The following is a 15,725-nucleotide window of genomic DNA, read 5'->3' on the forward strand; positions in this document are numbered from 1 at the left end:
ACAGGTGGCAGCCTACACTGACCCGGGCCGATGCTCTCAGACCTCCACCGGACAAACAAACACAAACAGAGCGCTGGTCGCCATGGCGACAGAGTTACAGAGGAGGAGCTGGGCTGAGGAGGCCGGCTCAGCAGGGAGTCCTCGGATGGGACTGGTTACAATGGAGGTGTGAAGCAGCACGGTGGTGTGAAAGACAGGGATGTTGCTGAGCAGCTGATGGATGAGAGGGCGCTTGCTTTAGCGCCCAGATGACAACAGCGCTGGTGGCCTTTTAGAGGAACAATTAAGGAGGTTGTTAGGTTCATCTGCTCAGGGTTCTCGTGCACACACGCACTGTCATTACAGCGAGATCTCATCGGAAACTGTAACTATAGTGTTATTACCGTTAGTCTGATCTGCAGCTGTAATCCTGCTGCGCCTTGTTGTTCTTAGGATTTGTTTTATTCATAGCTCATCTTGAATTATTCAGCGTAAAGTAAATTATTGCTTTATGATTTGGCTCTGTAGTTTCAGTGAAACAGTGATACTGAGGCAGATTTATTTACAATTTGCCTGTATTTCAGAATCAGAATCAGCTTTATTGAAAATGTCAGTGAGGATTCCACCAACCGGGAAAGTGCTTTGGAACGTCGTGCAAAAATAAAATAAAATAAAATAAAATACATTTTTAAACATAATAATTGTGGTTTTAAATAAATTTAAACTGCAAATTTTTAGTGTTATTTGAATAAAGGTGTTGTTTTTACGAACAATTCATCAATCAGCATCTGCGTGCTTTAGGACAGCGGGAAGAAACCAGAGTGCCCAGAGGTAACTCATGCCTGCACATGGAGAACCCACCAGGATTTGAACCCATGACCTTCAGAGGACCCTGTTTTGTAATAAATAGTATCCGAAATTTAGCTTTTTTTAAACTTGAGATAAGAAGAGTGGAAATTAAAAACTGGAAAAGTACTCAGAGAGGACACACCTCCAGTAAGATTTTAACGTGTGTTTGATCTCTCCTCTGGCTGCGGAATGTTCCAGGATTCTTTCCTCTACTGTAAGTTGGGAACTCTCCTCAGCTCTCAGCGCAGCTGAAAGAAGAAGAAGATGATGTCACCGATAAAAAAAACTCCCACTTCCACGATGAATCCCTGATTTCATCAGTCAGGCAGAACTGCGTGTCGGTTGAAGGCCGCTGTGTTGAAAAGATCGATGAGTCGCTGCGCGCCGCCGATCGGAGTTTTGATCCGTCGTTTCTGTTGAGCAACAGTGAAAGGGAAGTGGCAGACGAATGACATCACTCTCTGTGTGGTGAGTTATTGAGGAGTGTGCGATGTTCGGAAGGGCGGCGTGATTTGTGGGTCTGCTCAGCCTGCTGCCCCTCCACAGACAGTGGAGGTGAGGAGGGGTGGGGTGTTGGGGGAGTGCAGCGTCCCCTCAGAAAGACTCCGCTCCTGACCCATGTATAATACATTATAACGTCTTTGTGGCGCAACGTCGACACTCACGGACATGATGATGTAAGCGTGAGCGAGTCTGTCGACATGCCAACTAACATCATAAAAATACATGAGGCCAATCCATCCTCGGGTAACGTGCATATATTTCCACCGCCATAGTGACCCAGTCGTCGAGGAGGCACATACATGATTCCACTGAATGGTCTTTGGAAAAACAGTCCGTCGTGAAGAGAAGTTGGGATTGTTTTGTTCTGCACAATAGCTGAGGAAGATGGAGCTACAAGATTTGTACTTCATTAGTTGTAATACTAGGTGCAGCAGGGCGGTTTTGCAGTCGCTCTACCGCTCTGTCGTGAGCAAGAGAGAGCTGAGCCAAAAGGCACAGCGGATCAACCTTCATCCTGACCCTCACCTGTAGTCATGACCGAAAGAACCAGGTACAAGCGGCTGAAATTAGTTGAGTGTCGGGTGCCTTCCTTAGAGATAAGGTGAGTTCTGTCACCTGGGAGAGACTCGGAGTAGAGCCGCTGCTTCTCCGGAGGAGTCAGTTCAGATGGGTTGGGCATCTCATGAGGGCGCCCCCCGGAGGCCTGTCTGTGGAGGTGTTTCAGGGGTCGACCCAGGACCAGATGGACAGATGAGATCTGTACACTGGCATGGGAGCGTCTCAGGATCCCCCAGTCGGAGATGGTGAGAAGCACGTTTGGTGGGACCTTCTGAAGGTGCTGCCCCCACGACCCGGCAACAGATAAGCCATTCAGGATGGATGGATAGTTGCACTACTAAACTGGGTGAACCAGGTGTGAGCTAGTGATGTTCCTCAGGGGCCACATTGGACTGTTGTGAGGGGCCTTCAAGCCAGAAGAAAGGAGGTGATGAAGCAAAAAAAAAAAAGAGTGGAAAAATGAAAGAAAAAAATTAAATGATGAAAGTGAGAATATTATGAAATGATATCATAGAAAATAGCAACAATTGGTGCCTGGCTCTCAGCAAGGTTTAGGGTTAAAATCCAGCTCTGGACCTTTCAGGGTGGAGGTTGCGTGTGCTCCCTGTTATAGCGATTAAAAACATATGCTTCATCAGATTTTATTTTGTAGCAACGTTGATCATTTTCTCAATATACAAAAATATACAAAAATACATTGTTAATCTCACATCTTCGAAGTGTAACTTCCAGTTACTGTTTTAGCATTTATATTTTGAAAGATGTTGTTCGGTGTGTTTTTTCTTTTTGCTTTCATATGTTATGAATAAAAATATGTCGCTGAATATTTTCATATTATTGTGTTTTCACTCCATTTTTAGCGATGATTTCCATTCATATGAGGGCGGCGACAGCCATGTTTACCACCAGAAGTGACACTGCTTTGACAAACAAACCAGCTGTCAATCACTCTTCATGGCTCATCGCCTTCTAATATACGTAATATGTGTAAGTCATTTTCTCTCCCTTTACATGAACGGACCCGCGGCTCCTCCTGACCTCAGTGTGCGCGGGACAATAGTGTAACCATCCCAAACTATGGGCTGCTGCAGGTGGTCAGGAGCTTCCTGCTGAGTCAGCACATTAGCCTGTCAAAAGGAGCAGATTAGAGAGTGGCCCCTTGACCCCTCCTGGAGCCCCGCTGGGCCACTCACATCCTGACAGCCGCCGTGACTCTCCCTGACTTTGATTCTCCGCTGAAGTGAAAAACAGATTCATATGAAGCCACGCGGTTCATCAAGCCAGGAGATAAACAAGAGAGCTCCGAGACTCATTTATCAGACGGGTCGGGCCGAAACAAACACAGTCGACCCTCCGCCGGGTCTGGAGAGAGATCTTCGCGCTCACAAATCGATCCGTCTGGCGAACTTCATGAGAAAGAGTGACCCTGAAACACTCAGGCAGGTAGCTAATGATCCGACTTGCCGCTTGTTTTTCTCCTTTGTGCTCCGACTGGGCGCAAACTGCCGCTGGGTAGAGCAACAGGGCAAAAATACAGACAAAGATGTTGCATTGTTTCACCGCATGGGGCATTAAAAATGCATATTTATTATATATATGTTGACGTATTAATATTTAACGGCGCAGCCACATATAGAAACGTGTTTTATAGTGTGAATCCGGGCTGCTTTCATGGTTATTACGGACACGTGGATCAATAAATCATAGAGTGAATCCAAAGGTGTCGTGTGATTTAAAATATGAAAGCGTCACACTGAGGGAATTATTGATCGGGATCCGCAGAGGAGGTCAGCGGCGTGTGAGGGCCGAGGCGCGGCGGCGATGCTGTTTCAGACAGATGTTGGGGTTACCTGGAGGTAAGGGGTGAGGAGTTCAGCCGCGCTGCAGATGTGGTGCCACAGGGTGGGATTTCATAACCGGAGTCACAGCAATGTTGCAGGTGACAGGCTGTTGCCTCTTCATCATGAGAAACAAAGGTGAGACGTTAGCTCAACACTGTAAACCAGACCTGGGAAAAGTGTGGCCCGGGGGCCATATGCGGCCCTTTGCCGGTGTTTTTGCGGCCCTCATGAGGTCAGACTAAAAGTATACAACTAATAAGTTGTCATTTTCTGTCACTGTTTTTTTTAAATTTTTTATCCTGTTTCCGTTTTAGCCAGTACTGGTTCGACAGTAAATACAACAATTTTTGTATCTTCTTTCTGTTTTGTATTTTCCTCAAAATTCAATGAAAGAAAATTCTAAACATATTTTGAAATTAATTGCCTTTTTATCTGTGACGTTTGGTCCATAGTTTTATTATGATTTCTATTCAAATAAGATGTAAAATATATATATTTTCAATAGGATTCAAGGTGTAATTATATTGAACCTTTTATGGTTCATTTTGTTCTTGTTAATTTTGATTTTTTTCAGTCACATTTCTTTTGGCATGATGACTCCTCTAATTTATCACATTTAATCATTAGTAATTATTAGAAAATAAGAAACTAATTTGGGAAACTAAACAGACTTGAATTGCTAGTGTTAGCAATGTAAGGCTAGCTAGCCAGAAATAATAGTTTTTTAGCATGTTAAAATGCTACATTTCTTGCTAACAAAGCTTCTATTATTGATCTTTTTGCTAGGCTCACTTTTAGCTAGCGATCTGTTAGCCAATGTATTTATATTAAAAATCATGATGAAAGCAATAAAAGTCATTACCGTATTGCTCAAACAGGAAGTCAAACAGAAATACCACAATATAAAAAATGTTTTGAATCATAAACATTTGAGATGTATCGCTTCTTTTGACCGCACCAACGAACACGCTTCGGCAGGGTTTAACAACAACAACAACAGCCTGTATTACTGAAGATCCGCCGTAGCGCGCTTGCATACATGCACGGAGGGCAATTAAAAATATATATTGCGTGTATAATATAGCATCCGCCGCTTTTATATTCCGCCTGTCTTGGCTCTAAAGCAGCGGTACATCACTTCAGACAGCAGTAAACGCTCATTCCCTTCACAATTATCGTTGAGCCCAATGCACAGCAGAGGAATAAAAACCTACACAGGCGGCCATGAGCTATGGCTTTAATACTCCACGTGTGACACCAATATGAGCTCTGCATAAGGCTCAATTATGAACCATCAGCATGGCTTGATGGTGATTTTATAGCCGGCTATGATACATATATGGAGCAGATTAACTTGAATGATATTTGAAAGGAGAAAATCACTGACCGCCCCTTGAAAAGATAACAGGATTTACTTTGGGAAAGTGCTGCTTTCTTCAACTAGTGAGACTTTAATACCTCCAGGATGTTATTTGTGCTGATGGATTTTTCATTCTCCAAATTGTCTCCCACTTGAAAGGAGACCCCGTCACCCCCATTAATAATTGACTCTTTAATATGCCGCCTTTCCTCATGGCGGGCGAATACTTTGATGTGAGCCGTGTTGTTTTATCAGCGCCGTGCTGCGTATCGATTGGCGAGCCGATAGGAGCACAATCAAAGGGAATCCCGTCGGGGGGAGCCAACAGCCGGTCACATCACACTCCTGGAATGTGGTCAAGTGCCTGTCGGACTCACGCGGTGGCCGCCACATCTGGCTGTGTTCCTGGCTGCTGCTTATCTGGGTTAAATATTCACACAAAGCTGTTAGAATGACATCATCGGTGGGGGCACTGCAGGAGAGAAAATCACCGGGGGAAGGGGAGGTTGTGGGGGGGGGGAGTGTCTATAACAAAGGGAATGTAATGTTGACAACCATGTTACTTCATTTTCTTTGTCAGGTCTTGTGTTTTAAGAAGAAAAGTATGGCTTTAATCCCATTTTAATTCTGAATGTTAAGATATAATATCGCTGAAAATATCGCTAAAATACTTACTGTCAAAAATTGTGCCAGAAATATGACAGACGGATGAAGGTGACAGGAGACAGCACTACTCAGAAGTGTCAAAACAATGGGCCCTTTGCTGGTGGTCAACATCCTCAGTCAATGGCTTTGTGTAATCTGTCAGTACAAGACACTTGAAAGCATCTCCCTGGGCTTCTCCCTTCAGCAAGTCCTTTACCTTGATATAGCTTCAACATCCTCCCGAGTCACAATTGCACTCCTCACTCTGAATTTCCACCAGGGACGGTGGCACAGGGGACGCGAAATTATCCACTATGTCACGTGAGAACAGTCAATCCTGCGCTACTACTGTATGACGAGAGTCATAAAGAGTCATAAAGATCTGACTCTCCACCTCCAAAACTGACGACTCGACATCCATGTTGTCACGGACGAAGCGCTCCGTTGACTTACTCTGAGACACGTTCACCGGTCATGACGTAATATTTACACTGCTCTTTCACTGTAACATGCAAATATCGTCTACACTTAGTGTTTTATTATGAAAACTTCCCATAGACTTCCAATAGAACTGTCGCAGAGTTGAAGTGGAGCAGCCACTCCACAGCGAGGGAAAATTATTTTTGAAATACCGTCCCACGGCGTTTCCGGACTCGGTGGAAATTGAGTGCAAGGCGTCAAGTATTGGGGTATTCTCAAGTGGACTTTCCAATGTTCCACCTCCTCAGTGTTTCCTGATGCTTCACCTAAATAAAAAGACAGTGGGGTTAGGCGATGGGTTGCCACTAGCTATGTATAGATCATGGGCGTCGCTCGTGGTGCATACTGGTTGGCGCTGTGATCGACGCACTCGTGAATAAGGTAGGACTTGTTGGACTCACAGGTCCACTTGCCGACCCTAGTTGCACCTGTCATTCACCACATCCGCGGGTTGTCTAGCTCTTCTCCTCCATGTTGGTATCCCTCCATGTTTATCCCCACTGTTAGTGGCCAAGTTTTCACTTCGAATAATGAAACAGTTTTACGTGACGGTGTAAAAATGCTCAGTCCTTAACTCATCTTGACATTTTTATGAGTAAACAAAAGGGCTTTTTCGCTTATTGTCAAACTTCTCCAGGCTTTTTAAGATTCAAACCACTGTAGAGAAAGTTTAAATGCTGATGCAAAAAAATATATATATTTTGCCTTTTCTAAATGTAACTTAAATGGAGATGTCATCAACGCCAGACTGGCCAATACAAGTATAATCCGACTTACGACTGGGATCGGGATCGATGTCGGCTGGCTGCCATAATGTCGTAGGTGTATCCGGAGTGCTACGCGCTGCGGTGCCAGACACTGAATAAAACAAAAAATAGCATCTGCTGGCCGTGGTCGTAAGTACGGGTGGACGTAAGTCGAGAAGATCGTAAGCAGGATGTAATGCCTTCAGCCAATAACCCAACAAAGAAGGGTCCAGATATGGTCAAGAACATTCTTTAGAAGAACCTCAGAAGCACTTGGGTTGATAAAATCTCGCTTTACGTCACACAAAAAGGTGTGATTAATTTGTCATTAATCGCGATTTAACTCATCTTTAGTGCGATTAATTGAGATAAAAAAATTAATCTTCTGACAGCTTGAAAAAAAAGAATCTTTTCATTCATCGTCTCTCATGATGGTTGCCTCCTTAACTTTCCGACGAACTCATTTCCCGTCTGTCCTTGAAGGTACTGGCTGTGGGTCCAACCGGACCACAAACGTGTTGTCTCTCTCCAGGACACGTGACTGATGGCGAGCACCGCTGAGTCACTATTGATTAAAAACGGTGAGAATACCAAGTGAGCAAAACTGATCTTTTGTTTCAGCCACAACAGCAACAGAGCGGAACCGACCCGTCAATGAGCTCACAGAGGTGAGCCGCATGAGAGCAGCACGCAGCTCCGCTTCACACCATAAGAACCATAAAAACTGTCCGGCTGCATTTGCAGATCGGTGTATTCCACTTAACGTGGATAAACACCGGGCTCCTCTGTTGATGCCCTCAGACACATTTGAATTCATTTTTGCGTCTGAGGCGCTGCGGACGAGCCAAAGAACGGCATCGATTGTTATTTGACACCTGGAGACCAATCGTGGAAAGCACTCACAAGAAAACAGCGCGCTCGCTCATATCCTATTTACCCGGACGAATAATGGCCGTCCATACCAGAAGACAAATTCCATTTTGGTGAACACTTAGAGACCATTAGAGTCTTTCCATCATCAATATCTCATAAGTGCCGCGCTTGCTAGGACCGGTCCAGGTCCTGCTGCCGCTGCTGCCGCTGCTGCTGGAGACGATTCGTCCGCTCTGACTGACAGCACTTTTGTTTTCCGTGGATTAAGCAATCTGACTTCATCCCAGTCCACCAGGGGGTTCACGTAACGCCGGCTGGAGGTCACCACACTCTTGTGACCCTAGCTCGTCCACCGAGCCCGCCTCTCCAGACCCAGGCGAGACGGCGGCCGCGCTCTCGGCTTGTCATGACCGGCCTGTCAATATTTAATGAAATATACATTAAGCTGCATACACCATGTTTTCCCACAGCTAATATTTCAGCAGCCGACCCGTCGGGTTCCATTGAACTGAAGGGGGTTTAAGCTTGTCACGCCGGTGTTGGAATATCCACAAGCAGAACGGACTATTTAGGTCCATGCAAATGAAATAGAAAGGTAATTACTTATCTTTGGTGAATCGCTATTAATGACCGGTGTACGTGCACATGGATGACTTTCTCTCTGGGCCTGACGTGAAACAAGACACGAGCATGTCTGAGATCACACAATGATTACTCCACCGGGGTCAAATGACGCCTAAATGCTTTGTTTACACATCCACAACCAAGTCCAGGCCCCGGACCAAACACAGGCTCAGTGGGTTTGATCATGCACAAGCCTGTCCACAGTCTTTCCAGTCCGTACCCTTCCATTGTGGCATTTCTCTGAAAAGGTGACACAACTCAAGGTGCCCCTCCTCCAATACAACTATGTTTTCTCTCCCATCATTGTCAACTGAGAATGAATTGTGGGTGGAATTATTATTATTATTATTATTATTATTATTGTTGTTGTTGTTGTTGTTGTTGTTGTTGTTGTTGTTGTTGTTGTTATTATTATTAATAACAGTAATAACAATAATAATAATCACAATAATACATTATTATATTATATATAAGAATATTAACGATAGCAATATAATAATAATAGTTACTTTTGTTATTGTTTTATTTATTATTATTATTATTATTATTATTAGTTGTAGTAATTTATTATTATTATCATTATTATTATATTGATAATAATAATAATACATTATTATCATTAAGTTACAGGTCATTAAATTATTTTAATATTTTATCACGCTGATCTTCACATCAATATTTTTTGTAACGTTAATTACAAACAAAAAGGTGAGAAAAATTATTGTTATGGCAACACATTGCAATGTGTTAACCTTCAATATTATATTGTTATTTCATTTCTTAATACCATTTTATTTCTTTTATAGCAGAAATTTATGTTCCTGCTGATTTGGACTTAAAACAACTACTAAAAGTATGAGCTCCACTGCAAGGCACGATGTTTTCAGCACGTTGCTAAAGGAAAAACAGGAATAATAATTGAATAAACAAATAAGTGGAATCAAGCAGTTTTGACTAAAATTGCCCTTTTTAGTTTTTTATAATATTGTGTGATTTATTTTACTGTCCGATGTCTTGAGATACTATCGTATCGTGACCCAAGTATCGCGATACATATCATATCGTGAGGTTCCACCCGATACATTTCCAAGCCACACTATGTATTACCATGTATTATTCACTATTTTGCTCTTCAGACTCAGGGCTGAGGTTTTTAGTGCTGAAGTTGAGACTTTTTTTTTCACCCCAGGTAAATAGTGCTATGCATGCAGTCAAACTTCCTTTGACTTTCCTTGTGGTGTCTATTAATACTCATATGACAAGCTACGCGCTTTTTCCCAAAGCATGCAGTGGGTTTGGTCCGTGACTCACTGTTGTCAGACTCCAGGCCGCGGTACTTCCCTTACAACTGAGTTCATCTCAAGTGTGCTGACTCTTTCTAGGAGCCTCAACTTGAGGCTGGTGTAAAACTGCAGCTATAAACCGAACTTGTTCTCACCGAAAAGCATGAACTATTTGGAAATAATTTCAGTTTCACCTTGAGTATCCCTAGTGTCCAGACTGCCACTCGCTAATGTAGCCTCGCAAAGATTTATAGCTTACATCAGTGTGATGTGTGTCGAGTGGATAGTGATGTGTTTTTTGTTTAATAGCTGCTGCATCTTTCAGGAGCTTCTCCAGTTTCAACTGGCTGGCGTCGGAGAACTGGACAAACAAGTGTTGGGTGCCAAGGCACGTCAGGTACGACCCCTTCCTTCAGCTTCATAAAGTGCTGGAAAGCTCCGACAGACTGGTCATAAAATTCGACACTTCACCTGACACTGTTTCATGATAAGTCAAAAGCATGAGTCAGCGGATCCGTTTTCACCCGCATGCCAATAACATGCTGGCGTGAGCCGACGACAGTCATATTTGGAGATCAGACAGCACCTGAGTGGAGTGACATCATCGGCACTCTGACCCAACAACAAACCCGCGGTTGTTTCTAGGATAAAGGATTAACTTCCTCTTTGCTCCCGGTGCTCTTTGAACCAGGAGAGATTTGACTTGAAAGACTGGAGTTGCTGAGAGGGCATGAAATTGGGGGTGCTTATGCTCATCAAAGAGCCTGAGTCACTTTGAGGAAGGTTTCTGACACTCCCCCCAAACTCTGCATACACTTGTTTGTCTCCTTTTGTGATCTCAGTTTCAGAACTTTTCTGGTTTTTGGGGCTGTTATGTTAGGTCTTTGGTGCCTCAGCATGTGTGTAAAATATGAAACAAAACTTGCATTTCTAAGCTGTGATGTGTGCGCTGTAGGTTTGCAGTGGTCATGGGCGGCATCAGTGGCCGAAGAAACACGACAGGGGTTTTGCTTTAGAGCGTAATTTTCACAAGACCATTGTAGTTGTAATGTTGTAGAGGTGCAGCTTGCCACCTCTTCAGGACCTGTATGTCTCCAGGACCCAGAGACGTGCAGGTCGGATCAGAGCCGACCCTTCTCATCCTGGACATGGACTGTTTGTTCCTCTTCCCTCTGGCAGGAGGCTACGGTCCATCCAGACCAGAACCTCCCGACACAGGAACAGCTTCTTCCCCTCGGCCGTCAGACTGTTGAATTCGTGATCAGCTTTTATTTTCACCTTCACCTTCACCTTCTTCTGCCGCTTATCCGGGGTTGGGTCGCGGAGGCAGCATTCGGAGCGAGGAAGCCCAAACTTCGCGATCTGCGCAAACCTCCTCCACCTCTTCCCGGGGGATCCCGGGGCGTTCCCAGGCCAGACCGGAGACATCATCTCTCCAGCGAGTCCTGGGTCTTCCCCGGGGTCTCCTCCCGGTAGGACATGCCCGGAACACCTCCCCAGGGAGGCGTCCAGGAGGCATCCAGATCAGATGCTCGAGCCACCTCAACTGGTTCCTCTCGATGTGGAGGAGCAGCGGCTCCACCCTGAGCCAATTTTATTTTATTTTATTTTATTACAGCACTTTATTCCAAAGCACTTTCCTAGTTGGTGGGATCCCCACTGACCATGGCAATAAAGTCGATTCTGCTTCTGTAATACTGACGGAAAGACCAACGTTAGACAGGCCTTTCTAGAAACTACTCAACACTCTCTGCAGGGCACTGACAACAAAAGAGGAGTGAAATGAAGTTGAACAAGGACTGAAACACCTCAGTCCGTCACACCGTGAACCTCCTTCCCTCAGTGTTACCTAACTGTCAGCTACCTCAGGTAAGGTCTGTCTCCTTCCTACATGGTCGCTGGATAATGAAGAGCGATTAAATATGAATGCTAAGTGTTTGGTGGCTGGAGCCCAAAGCTGAAACCAGATCTATTCTGGGCCACGGGCGGCATAATTAGTAGCTGCTGATAGACGCCATTAACTGCTCCGCGAAGCCTCTGAAGCTGGACCACCTCACAGCGGGACGCCTCTAAGCCATCAACAGTTAATTAAGTTTCAAATGAATCAATGGCTGTACAGCTGTGTCGCTCCTGTTTACCACAGTCCAGGCCGTCGCCCTCATCCTAGCGCCGCCACATCTGAGCTGCAAGGCTTCCACTTGGTGGCCGTGAACCAGGGAGGCGGTTATGAATAATAAAATGGATGATAAAAAAACAAGCTCAGATGATGACTCTCTCCTCGATGGCTAGTTTATTTTCTGTTTTAAAACGTAGCGCAAATGTGGATCAACAGAGAACTTTGCAATTGAGAACAGAGACGGCGGTGATAAGAGCCAGATTGTGTAGCGATGGAACAATATTTGTTTTCACCACAGGGGGTCCGACTCGCTCAAAAAGCACGTTCACACTGAATGCGTTTCGGACCGGACTAGTCGTCTGTTCCCCTTGCCTCTCAAGTCACATTAAAAAAAAAGTAGGAGTCAGTCTCTTCTGGGCGACTCTAAAAAGATGTAGCGCCACCATGAGGCAGCTCAGTGAGTCAGTGAATGGCAGCTTCTCTTTCATGTCACTTCTTCATGTTGAATCTCCCGTACCTGCATCAGTCACCATTAAATCTGGGCTCTGTTTGTTCAATGTGCCACGACTTGTTTGACGCGGTTGCCTCAAATGTGTCGCATCCAGTTTCCTTATTTTAGAGCAACAGTCTGTCATCTACGAAATTGCTACTCCACTTTGACTCAGTCACTTTTATCCCGCTGTTACTGCACAAACCGCTTCTTTTCTTCCTCAATCTTAGGCCCAGCCATTGTCTATTGTCCGCGCAGAACCCGTGCGAAAACAACACTATCACTATGGACACTATCTTCATGCCTCAATCTCACGTAAAGCAAACTGAGCTGACGTCAACCCATCCTCACTCCCCTGGCGTCATATATTGACGTTGGGAAAGTGGACTTTTGCGTCCCATACTGACGAAAAAGGATCATTTCCATCCATATTATTCTATTGCATGGCCACGTGGAACGGCACAAACACGAGGACTCATGTCGAGACGTGCTGAAGCTCTCTTCACTGGATCACGCTGGATGTCATTTGCTATTAAAAACCCCTTATGTGACTCCTCCTTTGTGATGGTATTGAATGTCATGTGACTAAACAGCACGACCGTATGATGGTCTTTAAATAGCAGTTGACACATTGTTTAACACTGAAAACCCACCAATCTGTTATCATGTGACGCAGAAGGTTGCCTTTTTCGTCGGTATAGGACGCAAAAGGTAACTTTCCCAACATGAATATATGATGCCATGGGAGTGAGGATATGTTGGTCTACATAGCGAGGACATGTCCACATGGGAGAGACCTATGAGAGCGCCCCAATATTGCTCAGCATCAACACAACCACAGCTAGGTGAATGAAAAATAATGGATTAAAAATATCAATATACATTTCATTCACCATGATGTTTTGAGCACTTCCCGCATCTTCTGTCCAGCACCAGAGAAGAGAGCAACAACCCCAGCGTTCTGCTGTCATCTGACTGAAGCTTTGTGAACACGGGTGACATTTAAGCATCGCCAGCGGCGAAACCTTGAAACAGCACCTCAGCTCGCTTTCGTTATAATTGTTTAATGATCTCAGCGATTAAATATTTAGTCTCACTTATTTGATGTATTTTCTGAAAACAACCTCCGGGGAGCCGCTGTTGAAAGCATGACGAAAATCCTGCAGAAACTCACATCCACATTTCAAAGAGCAGTGTGATGCGGCGCCCGCTCCCAGCGCTTGTTTGCGCCGGCTCTTTGAGTCGTCATAACCCGAGCGAGGGCTTTTCATGTCCGCAGCTTTCTGAGGCTTCTTGGGCTTCTGCCACCGCTGGGCAGCTCCACTTCAGAGACAGTGGCGTCCACAGCTGTTGGGCCGGATAATCTGTCTTTGTGGACGGCCGCGCCGCTACCACACAGACGTCTGCTGTTGCACACCCTCGTATTCTCCGAAGAGGGAGATGAACAGCGTGATACGCCGGTGAAACTCATTAGCTGAAGCCTTCGGTCTTGAAGACAGATTCCTCTGCTTCCATCGATTGTTCTCATGAAAGCATCACCTGCAGACTGTGAACTGATGAACTTGGCTACATCCAAGGAATAGCCTGAACTCAAACGCACCACTGTCACGTCGACGTGTCCTGCTGGGAAGATGAAAGGCCAGTCCCTAAAGCGAGGGTCAGCGTGCAGGAGCTTTATTTTCCCTCTCATCCCGCCCGCGAGGAGGAAGCCCCCGAGTTCCCGGAATTAATGAAGCAATGAATTAAACATGTCTGGCAATTAAGTAAAACTTTAGTTTGGCTGTTGTTTGTCGAAGACAGCTGACACACTTTCTGAGGTCACACAAAGAGCCTGAATTCTTTCATGCCAGTTGTAGCTCGTGATACCTATTTCTGAAGCTCCCGAGCCAAATATGAAATGCGCTCTATTTTTCTGATGATAAAATAAAGTTTTCAGCGACGTGGAATTGCCTGCAGCCGCTGAGCCATGACAACAGAAGAGACAAACAAACTACAGAGAGGGGAAGAAACCACTGAACTTCGGGTGGATACACAGAGCTTCACTTTTGCTTTTCAAACACAAGTTCCTAAAAATAGTGCAACACTGACTTCATTTTCCACCTCAATGTATCATCATTTTTTATTCACCTTTCTCTATGTGACAGCGATTGCTAAATACTTTGCTTTCCAAGGCACTTCTAGTGGGATTTACTTTCTTTCTGCCTCTGGGCCACGGCTTTAGGGAACTAAATGACTCAGTTTCACTCTTGTCTTTAATATGTGGTCACAAATATTAATAGATTGCCACGCATCCAGGATATGAGTAGTATTGGGGAAGCTCTTTTGCAAGTGTAGTATAGCGTCAAATCTGCCTGTGCTGAGTGGAAACTATCTATCTATCTGTCTGTCTGTCTGTCTGTCTGTCTGTCTGTCCGTCCGTCCGTCCGTCCGTCCGTCCGTCTATCTATCAATCTATCTATCTATCTATCTAAGAAAAAGAAAGAAAAATATTGTTACAGGCCCAAAAAAGGTACTTTGTTGCTTGAGTAGTTGAGCTAGCGAAGTGAAGTCAAGGTGAACACTGAACATATTTAGATTGTCTGTCTTGAGTAGCTAATGTTGAGTAGAAGTAAGGGGTGTTATTTTAGGAATGATTATATGTAGCATACTTTTCTAGGTATTTCTAAATCCATCCATGTTTCAGAAGTGTGGCAGATAATCACTCCATCAGTCATGAGTCCATTCCCCCTTTGCCAAAACAGTTCATATGATCCCCAGCCCAGGTGGCTTCTCTCCGTGTGGAGGAGCTGTGGTTCTACTCCGAGTCTCTCCCTCATGACGGAGTATCTAAAGCGGAGGTGGGCATTTAAATTTCCTGCAACGGTTGTGAGGGGCCATCATCAAATGAAAGACAGCGATGACTACAAAGCAAGATGGAAAAATATCCAAAATATATACTTAAGTGAAATATTTCATTTTATATACACTTAATATAAATCAACTATGGACCAGACATTCAAAATAAAAAGGCAACTTTAATATTCCTTCAGTGTATTTTGGGGAACAAGAAAAACACACCAATGAGAAGAAGAACAATGTAGTCTTAAAACATAAACATAGTATATTTACTGTTCAGGTGATGGTGGTGACTAAAAGAGAAAGAACAAAAAAAGGCAGAAAAATTACAACATAATAGTTTTAGTTGATGTCAAAAGGGCCACGAAAATACAGGCATTGGGCTGCATTTGGCCCCCGAGCCACACTTTGCTCAGGTCTGTTCTAAAGGGACCCTATGGAGAGCTCACTCCTGCGACTTGTTTTGTCTTCAGTAAAGTAAAAATATATGGCACAGCAGATTAACTTTACAGAATACGGCGGCAGGTTTTAAGCGCCGCTCA

Source organism: Synchiropus splendidus, chromosome 16, assembly GCF_027744825.2.
Source record: "Synchiropus splendidus isolate RoL2022-P1 chromosome 16, RoL_Sspl_1.0, whole genome shotgun sequence".
Taxonomy (NCBI): domain Eukaryota; kingdom Metazoa; phylum Chordata; class Actinopteri; order Syngnathiformes; family Callionymidae; genus Synchiropus; species Synchiropus splendidus.